At 38.3% G+C, this 8958-nt stretch overlaps 1 long non-coding RNA gene across 2 annotated transcripts; it reads left to right on the forward strand.

The window, feature by feature from the left end:
* Positions 1-2421: 2421 nt before the first annotated feature.
* Positions 2422-3937, forward strand: LOC122001272. 2 transcript variants are annotated; one of them, XR_006117304.1, is made up of 3 exons: positions 2422-2886; positions 2959-3063; positions 3506-3937. It is a non-coding gene; the product is annotated as an uncharacterized LOC122001272 (long non-coding RNA). The 2 variants fall into 2 exon arrangements; XR_006117303.1 differs by lacking the exon at positions 3506-3937 and having other exon boundaries at positions 2959-3189.
* The last annotated feature ends 5021 nt before the right edge of the window (positions 3938-8958 follow it).

Consider the following 8958-nt stretch of genomic DNA (forward strand, 5'->3'; position numbering starts at 1 on the left):
TAAATTTTTAAGTAAATTTGGTCGATTTGGTTCGATTCAATTTGACTTGTTTTGGTTCGGTTCGATTTGATTCGGTTCGAAGTCCTTAGTCATTTCACCCGATCTATATTTTCAATGAGGGAAACTTATAATTTTTGTGAGATGAAGTTGAGTTCTATTTTAGGGTTGGTTTATCTTTGTGTTAGATTCATGTTTAACTTTGGGCTCAACAGATAAGCATTGCTTGGATAAACTTCTTGGCTATGGTGAGTCACTTGGACATCATTAGAGTAACCATGCCTTCGAGGTTTTCCAAATAATCTCATCCACTGAACTTTATACAAAACCTTGGTCTAACTAGTTAGGATCTGTAATGGGTAGCTTCGGTTAGTTCCACTAAGGCAAATGCACCAGGTCCAAGCCATATCTTCCTAGATATGCATAGACAAAGTTCCCCTAACGTACTATCATCCAAAACTTCACCAGTACCGTTGGTCAAGTTAAACTATTATCCCTTTAAACTAGTCCTAATTACCCTGTCCGGTAAGTTAATTTTTGGTTACCCAGCCGAGTAAGTTAGTTTTGGAGGTGCCAGCTATTCTGGAGCCCTCTCTGAATTATTGGCATGTATTTTTAAGTTTTAGTTTTAGGTTTATGCCTGTTATTTTTATAATTATATTTAACTTATGATAATTTAATTTTTGATGGGTTCTAAAAATTTTTTATTTCGATTTTATTGGTCTAGGTTTGTGTTTTGGTTTTTGATTTGATTTATCAGATTTTATATAGTATATTTTATCTTTGGGTATGTAATATTGGTTAATTCCTACTTGCGTGGTTAAGCACGTTTTTGGAATCCAAGCTTTATTTTGTTATTTATGTTGGGTTATTAATGATTTAAATGTTTTATTTGAACTTGACTTGTGGCCAAGTCCGGCTTTATTGTAGATTACTTTTTGATTATTTAAGATAAGATCTAAATTTTTAGATCTTGTTGTAAATTTTTCTAAAATACTTTTTAATTTATTATTTTCTATTTTTAGTGTTAAATTTTTCTCCTCAAGTGTTAGGTCTTGAGTTGGATTACAATTTTTTATTTGTTTCTTGAGGTTTTAGTTTTCCTCAAGGAGTAATTTATTTTCATTTTCTTTTACTGTTAATTTTTTTATTTAAACAAGCAATAATTTTTAAAAATTTCTTATTCAAATTTAAATTTACCTCTTTGGGACCTTCGGAAACGAGTACGGACTCGTGGCTCAATTCGGGTTCGGACTAGCCTTCCGATTCATCCTCCGATTCTGCTTCGCGGGCCATCAACGCGAGGTGACTCTGGTGCTTCTGATATTCGGCCTTCGATTCTTCGGAGGATGAGTCGTTCCAGGTCGCTTTGAGAGCCTTCTTTTTGGATGTCTTCGACTTGTTGTTCTTCAATCTCGGACACTCGTTCTTGTAGTGACCTTTCTTATTGCACCCGAAGCAAATCACGTTCCTTGGTTCAGATGGGGAGTTGATCTCCTACAGGTCTTTTTTGCTGAAGCTCTTCTTCTTCCTGGTGAACATCTTCCTTACCAAGTTCACCAGGTACTCTTCATCTTCAGAATCTTGATCAGACTCATCTTTAGGGTCAGGCTTGGTCTTTTTTCCTTTCCTTGGAGGGACCTGCAAACAAGGCAATACCTTTCTCAGTTTCGACGTTAGTCTGCTTGTGTAATTCAAGTTCACTGAATAGTTCGTCTAGTTTCAATTTAGATATTTTTTTTGAAATTTTTTAGGCATCTACGATAGATGCCCACAATGTATTTCGTGTAAAAGCATTTAAAGCGTAACTTATTAAGTCTTGATTTTCCATTTGGTGGCCTATCGCGTGGAGTCCGTTGAGGATGCCTTTTATCCTCGCATGAAGTTGACTCGCTGTTTCTCCTTCCTACATTTTAATATTAAATATTTTATTTAATAGAAGGTCACGCTTAGTTACTTTGGCGCCGCTCATTTCTTCGTGTAGTTCGATCAACTTGTCCCATAATTCTTTCGCATTTTGGTACGGTCCCACTCGGTTCAGCTCTTCCTTTGTCAGCCCGCATTGCAGCGTGTTGAGAGTTTTGTAGTCCGTCGAGGATTTCTTTTTCATGTCCGGAGTCCCCTATTCCGGGTCTAGTGGATTTCCGGAGTTATCGTGTAAAATATGATGCCTAAATAATAATTAAATAATAAGGTAATTTGACAAATAATCTTATTGGATTTTTTAGGAATTTTTAGAAATTTTATGGGATTTAAACGGAGGTCGTATGATGTATTTTAAGGGGATCAATTATTGGGCTGCAAGAAAATCTCTTTGGAATACTCAAAGGTGGGAGTTGATTGAGGAATAAACTTAGGTTTTGATTTACCGAAACCTAAATTCATATTATATAAAGTAAAAACCTAATATCTACCCCCGGATCACCCCTTCTCTCGTGAAGCTTCAGTGTCACGTGGTTGATCGATCTGGTTGTCGCCCCCGCCGACACCACCGATCCACCGTCGAGCTCTCCCTCTTCCTCTCCTCTTCATCGCCGTGCGACCCACCCGCACGTCACCGAGCCACCTACCTTGTCGGGCAGCCCTTGTGCGACGACCGCCACTATGTGACGATCTCCTCTTTCCCTTTCCTCGATCGCACGTTATCTTTTCCTTTCCTCACCATCGATGTGAACCACACCAGTACACCTAGGGAAAGGGGGTTCTTTCACTCCAATCTCCACCAAAGACTTGAGACGCGGCTGGAGAGCCGATTTGCCGTCATCTCACGCCAATGAACATAGGGCAACAATTATTGTTATTGCTAATGTTGCTGCCACAGTGAGGTCTCCGCCGTTGGTACTTCTTCTCCATGCTTGGCCGTTGCCACCAATGCTGCCCTCCCTTCCGGTAAGTAATTGAAATTTAAGGGTACTATTTTTGATTGGGGTTAATGTAGATTTAGGATTGTGATTTGATTAGGAATGTTTTGATTTGGAGGATTGTACAGTCACCTAGTTCCGACCATCTTGTTCCTATAATGAACATCCCTGACCATGAGTCGATGGAGGAGCAATTCGAAATGAGGTAAGTTGTATATGGAGATTAGTTTGTATTTTGTGATTGATTGGTCGATTTTGGTTGATGGTGTTAGGTTGATATAGCTTTGTATCAGTTTCTGATTGAGACTTTAATCCGTTCTATCTTGGTTAATGAATAATTAGTTGTGTTGATTGGATTATTAGATGTGGTGGTTAGCAATTAATTATGTAGAACAATTATGTATGTTTGATTCATGATGGAATTAAATTTAATTGGATAAGTTGGATTGTTAGTTTATGTCGGGCTTGGATTAAAGTAAAACATGTGAAGGAAATCATGGATTGTATTGAACCTAATTGGATTAATGAGTTAGGTTAATTATTTCGATTTGGGTTTTTCCTAGTTAGTGTGAGTTTGAGTTTAGTTAGTTGTTGCATATGGAATTAGTTAAACTGGACATTATGTGATTTGCAAGACGTTGATTCAGGACGAGCACTTCGATGTGGGGATTGTTTAGCTCGATCTACATTTAGAGGCAGGTATTTCTTGCTTTATCTCTTTAGTACATTGATCTTAGTACATGAGCTATATTTTCGGATAGTTCCTGTATTTATCTTGATTCCACTCGTATTTTTCTTGTGCTAGAAGCTTATCTACTCGATCTTTGAGCTACTCGTTTCAGTATCTATACAGTCTCTCGTTGTTATCCATGATATTTTGCAGATGGCAGTTACCAGATACTAGATATTAGATATTGGATACCAGATACTGGATGTTGGATCGCAACGACCGGCTTGAAGGGGGTTGGATAGCCTGCAAAGACAAAAACAAAAGCTAATCCTTTTCGAACTCTCAACAGAACACTTGCATAAATATATTAAACAAATAAACTAAAAGTAAGAGACAAAAGAGATTTACTTGGTTATAACCGGGGAGGTTGTTAATCCAAGGAACATGAAACGCACTAGAATATCTCCTTCAGGTGAAGAAGTCTCTTACAACGTTTAAGCACAGAAACAGAAGCTCAACTCTAAACTTAAAGCACACAAGCGCTGGAATTACAATTCTTGAGTTCGTTGAAAAGCTTCTGGACCAATACTATATTTATAGCCTTGGTCGGGGCGCCCAAAAGGGTTTCGGGCGCCCTAGGGGGGACAAACTTTATCCCCCAACGTTCATATTGAGTCAAAACTCGATTCGGTCAAAAAGTCAACTCCGAGCGCCCGGAAGGGTTCCGGGCGCCCCCGGAGGGGTCCGAGCGCCCCGGACTGTTCGGGGTGCCCCCGGACAGCTTCGGGCGCCTCGGCTGGTAAAGTCAATCCTGTTGACTTTTTGGGATTGACTTTTCCAGCCCGGGTCTTCTGCTTCGGCTCCGTTCGCCTCAGATCGAGTCTTCCATTCGCTTGGGTGATCTCTGCCATCCGGAATAGGGCTCACTCGAATCCAACTTCCGGTCTTCTCGAGCAGGCTTCCGCTCTGGCTTCTCGTCTCTCGGAATCGCCGCGTGTTTCCTTCTCGTCCGCCAGCGTACTCATCCGCAGTCTTCGTTTCTCGGTTGCACCCCGTGCCGACCTTCTCGCTAGCTGCGTCTCTTGCTCCCCGAGCAGTCTTTCGCTCCGGCTTCTCGTCCCTCGGAACCATCGCACGCTTCCTTCTCGTCCGCTTGCATACTCTTTCATAGCGCCTCGTCCCTCGGACGCACCGCATGTCATCCTTCTCGCTAGCCGCGTCTTCCACTCGACTACCTGTGCTCCTAAGCTCCTGCACACTTAGATACAAGGTTAGTAACACACAGGACCTAACTTAACTTGTTGATCACACCAAAACAACTTTGGGGTTCCAACAATCTCTCCCTTTTTTATGTGATCAACTTAAGTTAAGCTAGGGTAAAAATAGACATTAACATAAACTAACTAATTTTTGCAGTTAAGTATAAACAGATAGAAAAATTATTTTTGGTTTACCTCCCCCTAGACTTATACTTTTCCTCTCCCCCTTTGTTCACATAAAAAAAATAGGGTTCTAAGAAAAAAATCTAAGGGTTAAGACTTAGTAAATTTTGAGAACTTTGATAATTTTTATAATAATTTTCACAGAAGCAGTGTCAAAAAAAATTTCTAAGTATCGCTTTAAGTAAAAACAATTCTGACTTAGGCAATTTTGTAAAATTATTTTTGAAAATTCTAAGTAAAAATTTAAGCAGAAATTTTTAATTTCAGAAAAACTTTTAACTTAGGCAAAAATATTTATTTATTTATTTTTATTTAAACAAAATTCGTTCTCAAGTTATTGTCATTTCTTTAATATCATTATGATATCTAAATTTTCATTTTAGTCTATCATAATTTCTCAAATCATAATTTTCCATATTTAAAACAAACAATATTAAGCATGCAGAAAATTCTTTTGACAACATAATTGGTAAAAAATCTTTCGGCAATGTTTCTAATTTGCAAGACTCATTCGGCAAAGTATTTTGTAACTTATAAGAATCTTTTGGCAATTCTTCTAATTTGCTAAATTCTTTCAACAAAAGATTTTCTAATCCGAAAAACTCTTTCGACGATTCAATTTCGAATTTGCAAAAATCTTCAGGTAACTTTTCAATTGATTTAACCAATTGTTCAGAAGGTAGAGATAATACCTGACTTACCTTGTCAACTGTTGATTCTCCCCATGTTGTGTTGCTTTCTTCCGAAGTCTCTCTCCCTTCATCGATGCTCATCTGGGATGAGCTTGTTGGATTTTTCGGGTCGTAAAAATCATTTTTTTCATTGCGGAAACCCCTAAATTCCCATGCCACGGATCCGTGCGAAGAAATAAAATTTCATATACATGTTTTTCTGAGCCTAGATCTACTTTAGATCTACAAGATAAAGAGGTTACCCTTGATGTGAAGCCCTTCGCGTAATCCCGCTCGTCCAAGGTTCGCCGGATCTCGAGAGTATCAAAGTAGATACTCCTCTATATGTATCCACACAAGCAAGAGATGGAGAAAACCACACAAAAGGTGTGCTAGCACCTTTGATGGTCACGGCAAGGAGGAAGAGAGGGAGAAGAGGATGAGAGGAGGAAGAAGATGGGAGTTACACCAAAAATGAAACTCACACACAATGACATAAGTGGCCGACCACTTTTCAAGAAGGCTTTTAAACCTCCATGGGATATCAAGAGTCACAACTCTTGATCTCCCTCATGAGGTGGTACACACATGTGCTAGCCTTGATGATGTGGCACATCATAATTGGCCCACTTAATGTCAACTCACAAATGAGGTGGCAAATGGTCAAGTCAAATTTGACCCTTCATCTTCCTCTCAAGTCAAGTCAAACTTGACCACATCTCTCCCATGGTTGATCTAATCTAACCATTGGTTCAAGTCAATTTTAATTTAATGAATCTTTATTCATTGAATTAAATTGATTCAATGGGTCTAAGTCCAAATTAGACTCATCTTACACATGAACCAAATTGAGTCCAACTCAATTAGCCTAATTTGGATTACTCTTAATTCAATTTGGTTCATCACATGGACCTAATCCTTTAGGTTCATCAAATGAACCTAATCTCCATCTAATTTCCCTTTGTGTGTGACCCTATAGGTTCTTATAACGTTGATAATGCTCCTAAACCTATTTAGAAGCATAAGTAATGAGCGGTATCTAGCAACACATCATTACTACCCAAGTTATAAGAATGTTGAGATCCAACATCACTTTGTGACTACTAATTGTGACTCTTCACAATATATGACAAGTGTCCTTCTATTCTTGACATCTAGATTGATCAATATGAGGCATAGACCGTGTCATCCTCTAATCAATCTAAATCTTGAATCCCAAGTAGACTCACTCAATCAAATGAGCTCAATATCTCATATTGACTCATTTGGGCATGACCATGCACTTAGTGGTCTCACTCTATCAAGAATATCGATGTCACTCCCGTCATATAGGAGGGATAGATCCCATCTACATCACTCACATCCCTCCGCATAATTTGTTACATACCCAGTAATCGCCTTTATAGTCCACCCAGTTACGGGTGACGTTTAACGAAGCCAAAGTACATAACTCCTTATGTAGGGAACCATGGTGACTTCAAGTCCAAGGACTAGTAGTCATACTAATAGCCACATGAGAAAATATATGACACTCATATAACGATCCATGATACTTTCTCATGGCGGGTCATTCAGTATACATTCTCCAATGCATACCCATGTGTCAACTTGATATCTCCATATCCATGACTTGTGAGATCAAGTCATCGAGTTGACCTACATGCTAGTCTCGTCGCATTAACATTGTCCCTGAATGTTAATACTTGACTAGGAATGATTAAGAGTAGTGTTCTCTATATCATCTCACTATCGATTCAACCAATCGATTGATATAGGTAAGAACCTTCTACTCAAGGACGCTATTATACTTAGTTATTTGGCACCAATACAAGTAAGTATAATAACCAAAAACAAATGTCTTTATTTATATACAAGAATATGATACAACGAGTCCATACAACAATCATCAAATGATTGACTCTAGGGCTCTAACTAACAATCTCCCACTAACACTAGTGCCAATCAGTGTAGGCTCTAAGGCCTAATGACCTAGTGTGACCATCATGCTTTCTCTGTGCCAAAGCCTTGGTCAAGGGATCTGTGATGTTAGCCTCTGTGGGTACTCTGCAAATCTCACTACAACAAAAACCCTCATAGACATCGGTTTTCCACCGGTGTCTATTTCATTTTCGACCGATGTCTATGAAGCCGATGTTAAAAGTCTGCCATTTTAGACATCGGGTTAAAATCGGTGTAGTATCACTTAACGACACCGGTTTTACAGCGGTGGAAAATCGATGTAATATTAGTTAATAACACCGGTTTTACAGAGGTGGAAAACCGATGTAATATGTATATTTTTTCACAAATTTGATTTCCGAAACCATGAAAAACCGACAATAACAAAAAAAATACACAAATATTCACAAATTATACAAATATTCTTCATTCAATAATATCCATAAAATACACAAATATTAACAAATTATATAAATAATCTTCTTAGAACAATATCCATAAAATACCCAAACATTCTTTTTACATCAAAAGCTAGCTAATAGATATACTATCCCTAACCATTAATGGGTACCCCACGGAGCAGTAGGCCTCACTTCCTGTCCAGATCCAACATTCAATCCTTTCCCTAGGTCCCATAGCATAGTTCAGTGGTCGGCTCTGAAGTCCTCAGTGGTAGAAGTCCGACCCCATTCTCCTTTTCTCGTTCGCTCCTCCCTTTTCCCAGTCATCCCTCTTCCCTGTCATCTGTGCAATTAGTTTGTAAATTCAAATAACTAGAACACGAGAAAAATATACATATTCAATGACATTCAATAAAATATATAATATAGTTAAACAAAGTGAAGACCTTGACAAAATTAAGACTCCAATGGTTTAGTCATGCATATTGCATAGAGTTCAATTGAGGAGTAAGAACTAAGAACCATATAGCTGACCAAATAGTTAGCAAAAATATGAGTTCATTGATGTTGATAATATATTTCTCTGTCCTATTTACTAATAACCACCTGATATGGGTTCATTAAAAAATTTTGTCATATTTTGTCAAAATTAGAATCAACTAGCTATAGACTGAAACTGAGCCTAAGCAGAATCAGAATCATAAACTTGCTGAACAATCTTGGGCATCCTACAATAGATTATCCAAAAGTTGCAGAACAAAGTTGTAAAAGATTTGCAACTCTTATTCGATGCATAACAACAATTTTGATTTTGACACACGAGGCATTAACACTTGTTTTAACTTGACGCTATCTACTTGATAAAGTCAAGCAAAGACATTTACCTTCACTTCGATCCTTGAATCCTCGAATAATACATGCAAGACTCCAAGGCCTTCCACCAGAGCATGCTTTTGC

The sequence above is a fragment of the Zingiber officinale genome, chromosome 7A (assembly GCF_018446385.1).
Source record: "Zingiber officinale cultivar Zhangliang chromosome 7A, Zo_v1.1, whole genome shotgun sequence".
NCBI classification, from domain to species: Eukaryota; Viridiplantae; Streptophyta; class Magnoliopsida; order Zingiberales; family Zingiberaceae; genus Zingiber; species Zingiber officinale.